This window comes from Ictidomys tridecemlineatus, chromosome 10 (genome assembly GCF_052094955.1).
Source record: "Ictidomys tridecemlineatus isolate mIctTri1 chromosome 10, mIctTri1.hap1, whole genome shotgun sequence".
NCBI lineage: Eukaryota > Metazoa > Chordata > Mammalia > Rodentia > Sciuridae > Ictidomys > Ictidomys tridecemlineatus.
The window spans coordinates 26720903-26733881 of record NC_135486.1 but is presented as its reverse complement, the minus strand read 5'-3'; the positions used below and the strand labels follow the sequence as shown (position 1 = coordinate 26733881).

The window sequence follows — 12979 nt, the reverse complement described above, 5'->3', positions numbered from 1 at the left end:
CATTAAATGATCATCCCAAGGCTAAAAAACTAGAAATATTAATGAGAAACTAGGTTTCCTAATTCTATCTTGGCTTATTTCTTTTGCTTTACAATTGAAAAAGTAAAATTTTGAGATTTTAAATATTTAATATTGATGAACTCACTTTTCCCCCAAATTGAAATACATTGTACATGTTGAAAAATGTAAGCATATAAAGGAGTAAATGTGAAAAAGTGATGAGGTAGTATCAGAGAGTAAGTACTGGTCAGTAATGTAGGTCATATTTTTCTTATACATCTTTAAAACATGTTGAGATGTTCAGTCTGAATCGCATGGTACTTTGACTCACTGCTTCAGAGGTTCAGTCCATGGTTGGCTGCTGATTCCATAGTTCAGGGCCTGAGGTAAGGCAAAACATCATGGCAGAGGGCATGGTAGAGGAAAGATGCTCAGTTCATGAAGCCAGGAAGGAGAGAGAGAGAGAGAGAGAGAGAGAGAGAGAGAGAGAGAGAGAGAGAGAGAGAGAGAGAGAGAGACAGGGAGGGAGGGAGGGGGAGGGAGGGAGGGGGGAGAGAGAGAGAATGAGAGAGAGGGGAGAGAGAATGAGAATGAGAAAGAATGCAGGTATGTGAGAAAGCGCTTGAGAACAAGAAATCATGGATAATATAATCCCCAAAAGCACACCAGCAGTGACCTACTTCCTCCACCCATGCCCTCTCTGTCTACGGTTACTGCCTGTGAATCCATTCAAATTACTAACCCATCAAATGGATTAATTGACTGATTAAGTTACAGCTCTCATAATCTAGTCATTTGACCTCTGAACATTCCTTTATTGGTTCACACTTGAGCATTCAGGGGTTATCTCATATCTAAACCATAACATTTTATATATTTGAGTTTCTACTGTTTTTAACTTATCACTGAAGTAAACCCATTCTTTATTCTCTATCCACCTCTTCCTCCTTAATTTTTAAACATGATATTAATATTATAAAGGATATTTTTATATTGATTTTATGAAGATTAAACTAATTGTACAAATTATTTTATAGGATTAACTTTATAAGAACTAATTTGTATTAGGATTAATACATGCAACAAATATTTATTAGGTACATATTATGCATCAGATATTTTCCTACATACTAAGAATTCAACAGAAAGCAAAACAAAGTTCAAGCAATCTTGGTGCTTATATCCAACTGTTGTGAAACAGATAAACAAATGAACAAATAAGTAGTTGTTATTTCATACAGTGCTGAGTACTATTTGTTAAAGGATAAAGTGAGTGTGCGTGTACAGAGGATAAGGCAAGAGCCAGGTTTTGGTTTTATGTAAGGTAGTTGTGGGAGGGAATGCCTCTCCAGTGAGATAGAATTTAGGCAGAGATCTGAGGAAAATAAGCTATGTAAATGGAGTGTAAGCTGCTGCGTTTAGAACACAGTAGGAATAAATCTGAACACGTGTTTTTGAAAAATATTTGGTTTTATTTTAATTTTTATCCCTCTCTTAGAGGATGTGTAACCTTTCTGACTTGGTTTCTTCAAGAGTAATTGCAATCTTAATCTCATAGGGTTGCTATAAGAATTAATGGACACAAACACATAATTGAAGTACTTAAGATTATGTCTATGTAGGATAAATGTTCAATATTTAGGTTTTTTTTTAAAGAGAGAGAGAGAGAGAATTTTAATATTTATTTTTTAGTATTCAGCGGACACAACATCTTTGTTGGTATGTGGTGCTGAGGATCGAACCCGGGCCGCATGCATGCCAGGCGAGCGCGCTACCGCTTGAGACACATCCCCAGCCCTTAACTGTAGTTTTATAATAGCCTAGATTTGTAGTTTAGAGCAAAAATTAACATGCCTATCCTTTAATTTAATATTTTACTAAAACGTATTGTTTTAAAGGTTGGTATTATGTAGGGAGTTGTTTCCTATGTTCAAGGTCAACTTAATATCAGCAGTTAATGGCAGTTCTTAAAAACATTTGGGTGATGTCACCTGTAAGTTACCAGCTCTGTTTTGGATCATTCTCTGGGGGCAGTTGAACTGATAAAATAAATATAATTCAATTTGCTTTTCATGATCTTCTTACCCTTGTAATGTGGGAGAAGCTGCTTTACTTGAATCTATCTTGACCAATTCTCTGATATATATAGTACCTATAAATATATGTACTATAACTTCCATGAATAGTAAAATTTAAGATGAAGGATTAATGTCATGATATAAATTAGAGATAAAGTATTTTTTAAGAAAAGCTTAATGAAATCGCTGAAATATCCAAAGAAAGAATTATCACTAAAGAATTGACTTGATTTTAAGATTTTACATTCTTGTATTTTTACATACCATAGGAACTATAACTTACTTAATATTAATGCAAATATTTTTTTATCCCTTGATCATCTTTTAAATATATATAGCCAAAATCTCAATTATTACAAGAACCCATATAAGTTAAAGTGTCTTAACATTCACCATTCTATTATTTTAGCAGTTTGTTTGCCTTGGTGGTTTACTCTTGAAAACCATAACATTTTTCTGATTATCTCAAAGTGATGTTTGTCAAACTATAGCTTGCTGTAGTTTTTTTTTTTTTTCATGGCAATACAGTGGTAGGGAATCAACTAACTTAAGGGGGGACCCTTTCTTCAGATGCTATTTGAAATTAAGAATAATTAGTTTTAACTTTTGTGAAAGATAAAATTTTAAAAAAATATTTAGTTTTAAGATATATAAGCAAAAATATCAAGACTGTTATTATGTCTTGAAGATTTTAACAGGTTTTCCTCCCATTTATTCAAGTGTGTATTGTGTTAGGATTAATTATTATATTTTTACATGTTTGAGTTTAATAAACAGGGACATCATCAATTTTGTTTTTATTCTTTGATTTATACATTAATAAGTATACATGAAATGGTTTGCAATAATCCTGAACTAGAAAATTGATTTTATGCATGCTGTAGGCAGGCCTTAGATGTTTAAGCCCCAAGTGAATCTTGGTAGCCTAGCAGAATATCCTCTCAGACTCTCATATATTCAAAGCAAAGGAATAAATCATGGTATTACAAGGTTGTATCAGTTGACTTATTGCTGTTTTGTGACCATAGGTAGGGAAGACTGCTGTTTAAAGTCACGTCATCCGTTCTCAAATCAGTCAGGCATGAAGCCTTGTCATATGCCTCTATAATTGTACCACACCAGACTTTCTCTAACTAGTCAGCTGGGGCTGTGCATTTTGTCTCAAACACCCGGCTGGCCAGCATCTGACAGGAGCTTTCTCATCATCCTGTCAGTAATATGTTAACTAGAGTGTATCTTTGTGGCCTGTAGAAGCAGGTGGAAGGGATGCTTCTCTTTAAAGCAGATGTCTAAGTGTTAGCTACTATTTGGACCAATATTTAGTTGGTAAATATTACCATCTTAAAGTCTGTAAGCATGTTAGTTACAGAGATTTGATTGTGCAGTGCCTTTTCTTTCTAGAGTATTTAGAGCAAGCAATAGGCTGTGAGTGTTGGAATTGCATTAACAAACTGTAATTTCTTCCTTTGTTATAGTTGCCCCCAGGCATTTAAGCATATGCTTTTCTCTCCCTTTCTCATTAATTCTATCAAGGGCATACACAAAAGGAAATCTTGTGATTCCCCAGAAAATCAGCTCTTAAAACATAGATTTTATATGTTTAGTTTGACTAAAGAGGAGTCCAGAGGATTTTAACCTCTCCATCTGGATTGTACATATTCTTGATTTGTCTATTAATGGTACCACCTGTATCAGCATTTAATCTGAAACCTGAAGCTCAGAGATTCTTCCTGGAGATTAAGAATTGAACAGTTGGCAGAAGAACAAAGAGTATGCAGGCCTACTTGTTTCTTAAGGTTCTTGAAGAGTGCTTTTGACCTTTGTGTTCTTCAGGCTTTAAGGAGTGGTGCAGTTAAAAATTGTTATTGGGCTGAGGTTGTGGCTTAGTGGTAGAGTGATCGCCTTGCATGTGTGAGATCCTGGGTTCGATCCTCAGCACCACATAAAAATAAATAAGTGAAATAAACATATTGTGTCCCACTATAACTAAAATATAAATATTTAAAAAAATTATTATCAGAACCTTTCAGGGAAAGATATTTTAGGAACAATTTTTAGACTGTGAATTCTACCCAATTATATCAGCTGAAACTCTAGGTAATAATTCTGCTTATCACTGTATTGTCTGACATGTACACTGCTGTTGTGAACATTGTGGTATGGCTGACTGCAGTGTTGAAATGGGCATGTTGATGTCATCATGAAATGCCTTTTAGGTAGGGATGTGTGGAGGTTATTTGGAGGAGGTCTCAAAGGAAAACTAGAAGTATTTCTAACTTGCAGTTCTCTTGGAGCTAAAAGCTCTGTTTTTCATGGAATTAATCACATATGTTTCTGGCTTAGAGTTTAGTCCATTTGTCTTTTAAAAGTGAACAATTGGCTTTTAATTCACAAAGAAGAATTTTTAGTAAAACAATTATGGAATTGTCTCAGAGGTGTATTAAATTGTTGCTCCCCTAGGTTCTATAAGTTTTGTTCTTGTAACAAATCACCAGAGTGGCCTTGGACAATTTCAGCTTACTGAAGAATTTTCTATAAAGAACAATGACTTAATTTTGTGCTATTAGTGATTATCAACATTAAATAAGAGAAAATTTGTATGTATTGTTTTGTTTCTTTGATAAAACTGTTGAAGACAGGTTATTTTTAAAAAATGTATCTTCTATGTTATATATTTTTACACACTATAGATTCTTTTCATTTTGCAGTTCTGCAAGTGTTTTTTTTCTTCTTCTGATGAGCAGCCTTAGATTTGAGCATCATGGATATTTTATTCAACATTGAGAAAAGAAGCTCACCATTTTTTCCCACCAGCTCTTTCTCCTACTATACAGTGATAATTTGGGGGACCCCTCCTTCTCTTCTATCTTCCCTGCCCAAGTCCTATAGATTATATTCTTAAAGCTTTCTTCTCTGATCCCTGTTCTCCATTACAGTTGTCCACTGTCTTAGTTTAGGCAACTATCACTTTCTATGATATCTTTTTAGATCATATATACTGAATACTAGCATTATCTCAGTTTACATAAAATTATGACAATGATTATAGTCATAAGTATTGTCTATATGTGACAGTGTATACTATCAGTCATCCTTGTGAGAATTTACTTAAACAAACGTAATTATCACTAACTGTGTAATAAATACTGTTGTTATCCACAGTAGACAGGTAAAGATGAGGATTTTGAAATTTATAGAGTAAGCTGCTCAAGCCCCACATGTGGCTAAGCCAGTTCTAATGCCAAAATATATATTTTCATCCTTTATGTAATTTTATCTTTTACAATGACTTTCTAATAAAACCAAATGTGTATTTACCTTCTATACCTATATTGCATCCCTCTGCATAACAAGCTTCAGTTTGTCTTTGCCAGTTCAGTTAACTGTCCATTAATATCTTACATTGCTACCTTTTCCCCTCTCTTTTTTAGTATTTCAGTATTACTTGCTTTATCTATCTATCTATCTATCTATCTATCTATCTATCATCTATCTATTTATTTATTCTAATCAGTTATACATGACAACAGAAATCTCTTCAGTTCATTGTACACAAATGAAGCAAAACTTTTCACTGCTCTGGTTGTGCATGAAGTAAAGTCACACCATTCATGTAATCATACATGTACCTAGGGTAATGATGTCCATCTCATTCCATTGTCTTTCTTACCTCTTTTCCCCCTTCCCCGCTTCCCATTGCCCCATCCAGAGTTCCTCTACTTATCTCATGCACCCCACCCCACCCCATGTGGATTACAATTCACTTATCAGAGAAAACATTCAGCCATTGGTTTTTTGAGATTGGCTTATTTTGCTTAGCATGATATTCTCTAACTCCATCCATTTATCTGCAAATGCCATAATTTTATTCTCTTTTAATGATGAGTAATATTCCATTGTGTATATGTACCACAGTTTCTTTATCCATTCATCTATTGAACAGCATCTAGGTTGCTTCCACAGTTTAGCAGTTGTTAATTGCGCTGCCAGAAACATTGAAGTGGCTGCATTACTGTAGTGTGCTGTTTTTTACATCTTTAAAGTTCTCCCATTTTAACACTGCTTTTTTAGTAGTGGCACTTATCTTCTATTTGTATCTCCCATTTATCACCTATTAAATTAATTCTATTTGTAATTACTTAATACTTCAGAATAAAAAACCCCTCCTATTTATTTAATACTTCTTAATCTGGCCTTAAAAACTATCTGTTCTCTGACCCCAGACTTTTCTCCTAAATTCTTTCATTATTTGTTATAGTCTACTATGATCTCTAGATAATAAACTCCTCAGAGCAGATTTTTTATCAGATTCAGTCACTACAATATATTTAGCTCTTAGGACAGTGAAGATACATAACTGACTTTTAACAAAGAAATTTTTGAGTGAATGCATAAAATGGCAGTTTTTCCTTTGCTTAAGTGTATTTTGAATGCTCCTACCTCCATGCCTTTGAAATTTTTTCAAAAAAATATAAATTTCTTTGTTGAAGCCTAGTAGTTATGAATAACTCTTATTACATCTTCATCTGTGAACTACTATAGCTTTCTCAAATTGAAGTCATTAGTGAATTTGTTGATCTCTTTTTTAAATTGATTTTATTATTATTATTTTTAACAGTTTTTCATATCTCTCTATATAAAGTATGTTCATGTCAATTTATGCCATTATACATGTACTTTTTTGCATTATAATTCTTTTTCTTTTTTAAAAAAAGAGAGTGAGAAAGAGAGAAGATTTTTTAATATTTATTTTTTAGTTTTCAGTGGACACAACATCTTTAGTTTTATGTGGTGCTGAGGATGGAACCCAGCTCCCCGCGCATGCCAGGCGAGCGTGCTAACGCTTGAGCCACATCTCCAGCCCATAATTCTTAATATACATATATACCACAATTTTTTATATCTCTGTTTGTATATAAGGTATGTTGACACCCAATTCAAGATTTCATACGTGTGTTTTGTATAATGATGACAATCACTTATTTATCTCCTATTAGATCTTAATCTTTTAAAAAGTTAAAGACTATCGTTTTTAAGTTGAAGACTAATTTTCACGAAGGTTTGGACTTTTGTTTTTATAAAACAGATTTACATTTATGTTTTCTACTGAGAATTTCAATTTTATAGATTTGTGCTTATCTTTTCTGCAGAGAATTTCAATTTAAGGTCTATGCTAAAATCAGAATGCCTTGTGGGTAGAAGTTATCAGTGCATGTACACTTGTTTTTTACTTCCATGAATTTCTTTGCAATATTGATTCTTGTTCAGGACTTGTTTTGACATTTTTTTTGGTCTTTATATAGTACTAAGTATAAAATTAACTGCTTTTTCCCTGTGGAAAGTTCATTTGTTTATTCAGTGGATCTTCCTCATTATGGGTGACTGAACTCATGCCAGGTAGCATTCTACAGGTAAGAAGATGAAGTCTCCGCCTGTGCATCATTCTGGGTCCAATCAGGAGACAGATACTATGTGGTAATTTGAACACAGAAAGTTTAGCATAAAGAATTAAAAACTATTATAATGTGGGATTCAGTAAAGAGGGATGAGCTGATAAGAAATAGATAACGCTAAAAAATATAAGAATAGCAGATTTAAAGCAGTTATTAGTTTTAAAACTGTGAAATGGCTCCCCAGAAATAGCATCTGAGATCCAGAGGCCCTGATGAAGTATTCTTACCATGCCTCATTAGATAGTAGATAGTTTCTATGGTGATATTCTGGCAGAATTTGCTGAAAACCTGTCCTTTGGGGTGCCAAGGAGACCTGCCCACAGAGAGATGCCATGTTTTCAAGCCTTACTGGAAAGTCACATGAGGAATGCTGAGGAAGCTGTTCATAGACCTGAATAGAAGCTGAGTTCACAGGACTTGTCTCACTGCCCTAACAAAGCAAACAAGGGAAGCTGCTGTCACTCAGGAAAGGAAATGTGTAGAATGACATGCAGAAGGAGTATTCTTTACCAAGTATTAGTATCTGCTTTATAAGGGGACAGGGATTAATGTCATTTGCTACCTGTGAATTTAGACCTGTGTATCTGTGCACTGTACACACACATATACCTACATATAAGTGTTTATAGGTTGATGTATATACTTACATATATATGATATACATGTTAAATATGTATATTAAGCATATATAAGGGAATTTTATAACAAAATTTTAATGTTAATATAGTAAATTATATATAATCATTCTTAAATGTTATTTATAAATTATTAGATTTATTAACCCCATTTATAAAGATTTGGAAGTTCCTTTGGAAATATTCACCTTTGTGCTTATCTTTTTTTCAGTTCCTTGTAGCTTGTAGTCAGTTTTGTTTTGTTTCTGGCAAGAGGTATTTTAAATTGTGGTTTGGGGATATATGTAATGGTTAAAAAGTAGCTTCAGTTAGTTTTATTTTATTTTTTGGTTATTTGAAATGTTGTCTGCAAATATGGTAATAATATGATTATCTTCTAAAATCAGATTTTTGTTTCGATCCTGGTGACCTAATATAAGCCATTTAATTTCTTATTCCATGAACTACATACCAGGTAACCTCATATAAGCCATTTAGTTTCTTATATCATAAACTTTCTTATCTAAAAAATGAAGAAATTGAATAAGAATGTAGCCTAGGTAGTTGTGAGGTAGATTTAAGGAATGTTGTAGTGTTAGACTTATTAATTTTGGTGAAGAAGTAAGTGGGCTTTCCACAAGAAAAACAAAACTTCTATTGAATTGATTGTAAGTAGGAACTAGAAAGAACATATTTAGTAATAAGGAAAATTCATATAGGAGAGGGAATGTGTTTGATGGTGTTGGCACTTATGTGTATTGTGAGAGCTATGGAAATACAATGAGATGAGAAGAGTTTCATGTGACAGTAATGGCTATAGAGAGGTTTGTTTATTTTGTTCATTACCCTGTCCCCAGTACCAATAACATTTGGTGCCTCACTTACTAGCTGTGTGATAATTGGCAGTTGGTCCAGCCTTGCCTCAGTTTCTCTAACTCTATAATTAATGAAATAATGAATATATGAAGGAAGAAAGCAAACAAGAAAAATTTCAAATCATTTGGCTAAAATAAGCCAGTGACCAAATATGTGATTATTAGAACTTTCCAAAAGATTTAGGTATGATGGAAAAAGGAATGGATTTTTAGGAATGAAGTATCTGAATTTACTATCTACTGTGGCCTAAATATCTCACCCCTCTAATTCTTATGTTGAAATGTAATTGCCAATAAAATAGTATTAAGAGGTGAGCCTATTAGGAAGTGACTAAATTGAGGGCAGAGCCATCATGAATGGGAATAATGACCTTATAAAAGAGGTACAAGGAAGCTCTTTGCCTCCTCCTACCATGTGAGGACACAGTAACAAGGTGTCATCTGTGGAGCAATGAGCCCTCACTGGACAATGAATCCACCAGCACCTTGATCTTAGACTTTCCCACCTCTAGAACAAAGAAAAATAAATTTCTATTACTTATAAATTACCCAGTCTCAGGTAGATTGTGAAAGCTGCCTAAATGGACTAAAGTACCATCTAATAAAATAAAGGAAAATAATGAAACAGAAAATAACATTTTCTTTAAATTTTTTTTTTTTTAAATCATCATACTGTCTTCCAAAGTGGCTGTGCTATTTTGCGTTCCCATCAGAAATGAATGAGAGTTACTGTTGGTCCAAATCCTCATCAGTGTTTTGGGTTGGGGCCATTCTAATGGGTAAATAGTGGTATCTCATTGTTTTAATTTGTATTTCTCTGATGACATATGACATGTGATATCTTTTCATATACTTATTTGTCATATGTATATCTTATTTGATGAGGTGTGTGGTAAGGTTTTCAGCCTTTTTTTTGAATTGTTTTCTTAGTGCTGAATTTTAAGAGTACTTTGTTTACTTAGGATAACATCCTTTATTAGATATGTCTTTTGCAAGTGTTTTTCTCAGTCTGAGCCCTCTGATTTTGTTGCATTGATTGTGTCCTTGATTAAAAATTTTAATTTAATGAAATCTAGCTTATCAATTCTTTCTTTTATGGAACATGCCTTTGGTGTCATAACTAAAAAGTTAGGCCCTAGGTCATATCGATTTTCCTCAAAATGTTATATCTTCTGGATTTTAAATTGGTATATATATTATAATAAATTATGCATGATAATGGGATTCATTATGATACATTATGCATCTATCTAATCTTCTTGCATTTTATAATTTCACATTTTAAATCTGTGATCAATATTGAATTAGATTTTTGTTAGGGGTATAATATATCTAATATATCTATATCTACATTTTTTTTTGGCCTTGTGAATATCTATTTTTTTCTCACACAATTTGTTGTCAAGACTGTCTTTTCTCTATATTGTATTGTCTTTGCTTCTTTGTCAATGATCAGTTGATTATATTTACATGCGACTATTTCTGAACTCTCTGTTCTGTTTAATAGATCTACTTGTCTATTTTTTTTTCTTTAAACAAACACAACACTGTCTTAATTACTGTAGCTTTATGGTAAGTTTTGAAGTCAGTGTCCATCTCCAGCTTTGTTCTTCAGAATTCTTTTGGCTATTCTGTGTCCTTTGCCTTTCCATATAAACTCTAGAATTAGCTTGTATGTATCTACATAATTACTTCCTGAAATTTTGATTGAGATTGCATTGAGTTTATAGATGAATTTGGGAAGAACTAATATCTTGAAATATTGGGTCTTCCTATCCATGAACATTTACTCTCTCTCCTTTGACTTAGTTATTTCATTTTTTTAAAAAAGAGTTTTACAGTTTTTCTTGCATAGTTCTTGTACCTGTTTTGTTACTTTTATACTCAAAATAGTTCACGAAGGATTTTATTGATAGTATTATGGTAGATGCATATCATTAAAAATTTGTTTATACCCATTGACAGAAATTTAAGCACTATAAATAACTACATGTAAACAGATTAAGTAATACAGAGAGAATTCAAATGTAAACTGTGGACTTAGGTATTAATGATGTGTCAGTGTAGGTTTGTCAACTATACGGTGTGCCACCCGAGTGAGGAATATTGATAATTGGGAAAGATGCAACAGTGAGAGTAGGGGAGTATATATGGTCAATATCTGAACATTTTGCTCAGATTTTCTTTGAAACTGAAACAGCTCTAAAATAAAATTTAAAAATTTCACAACCAAATACTGACTTTTTTTCACTATTAAAGTTGCTGTTTCTTTAATATAAATATCACTTAATTTGAATATTAAAGTTTTGTTCAAGTGAGAATACTTATAATTGGGATAACATTGTAGTTTTCAGATATCGAACTGACACTTTTTTTTTTTTTGGCCTAAACTTTAAAATGTGAATATAAATTAAATGTGTTTCAACAGATGCCTCCTTTATGGTTTCTAGTATTTTTCTTTTCATTCCAGGCGGAATTTATCACATTACTATTTCTAGCAGTTTAATCTGTATACTTGCAGTTATTTATAGTGCTTAAAGTTATGAATGAACTGTTGCTTCAGTTAAAAGTCAGATGACATCTCTAACATATTTATTTCTTATTTTATGCATAAATACATTTTGGGGCAATATAAATCTACCTTTCAGTAACTCACATAGAATTCTAGTTGCAATGAGTAGGATTTCTACCTAAGAATAAGGTACAATCTGGCCAGGTGATACAGAGACTAGAATAATGGGACTGGCAATGTGTAAATATGAAATTTTTCCCTCTAAAGTGTGTCAGTTAGGAATTTTTATATTTTCCATTGTGGTCATTACATTTGATGAGTCATTTTTCTGCTGTCTCCCTGGGAATCTGATGAATGTGTTTTTTGCCTCCACAAAGCACATGCCCACTTAATGTTTAAAACACTGCTTAGTTTTTTGTTATTAGGCTAATTGACTCTAATATGTGGAGTTTAACTTCAAGAAAAAGGAAGAGATCACAACAGAATATTACAAAAGAGGAGAACTTTGGTTTCAAACGTAATTGTACTTTACTCCTTACAGGATATATGATCTCAGGCAGTTGTTTTAACTTTGCGTCCATGTCCTGATCTGTAAGATGGGATTAAAAATAGTTGTACTTGTTTCATTAGATTTTTGTGAGGATTAGATCTGTATACTTCAAATAGTCAAAATATGGCCTGGCATAAGGTAAACAATATATAAATATTTGAAATTATTATTAATATTTTCAGTCATTATGAATGTCAGTCTGCTATTAAACCAAGTGGCCTAGGATTGAAATTTGTAAGTGCATTTTATTCTATAACTAAATTCACTATTGCTGACCTTAGTTTTCAAGTTTCTTAATCTGAAGATTTTGTAGGCCCCAGGTTTTGAATCTTTTTTTCCCCATTGGTTCTTTTTAGTTATACATGATGGTAAAATCTATTTTGATAATTATGAAAGCATGAAATATGTCTTGTTATCACATAGTTCTCATAAATACTTATTTTATAATTGGAATCTATAAGAAATTTAGATCTCAATGTTTTCATTTTCCATTAATCAGTCCTTTGGGACAATATCAGTTCAATATTTTGAGTATACTTTATGAAAGTGAATGTGTTTTAAAATATTCGTATGCTACTTCAAGCTAAGATTTTTTCCCCTTAAACCTTTAGTCATATGTCTAAACACAAAGTTCATTCATATGTCATCTATACCCTTTTTACATAGCCTAGAGGTTGTTTTATGCAATATTTTAGTGCATCTATATTTGACTACAGTCCATCACATGAGCTCAGTTAAGGGATTTTCCATTTGTGGTGTCGTGTTAACATTCTAAACTTTTTGGATGTGGAGGAATTACAGATTTTGGATTTTTGGAATAGGTATGCTCAACCTACAATGTATGTTTTGCTTGTTTATTATTTGTATTCTTCATAACACATACAAACAGGGACTTTG

At 32.6% G+C, this 12979-nt stretch overlaps 1 protein-coding gene across 2 annotated transcripts in view; it reads left to right on the top strand.

Annotated features, from left to right (window-relative positions):
- The window catches only part of Dennd1b (DENN domain containing 1B), a 221848-nt gene that overhangs the window by 108011 nt on the left and 100858 nt on the right, over window positions 1-12979 (top strand). The gene's annotated exons all lie outside the window — the stretch shown is intronic.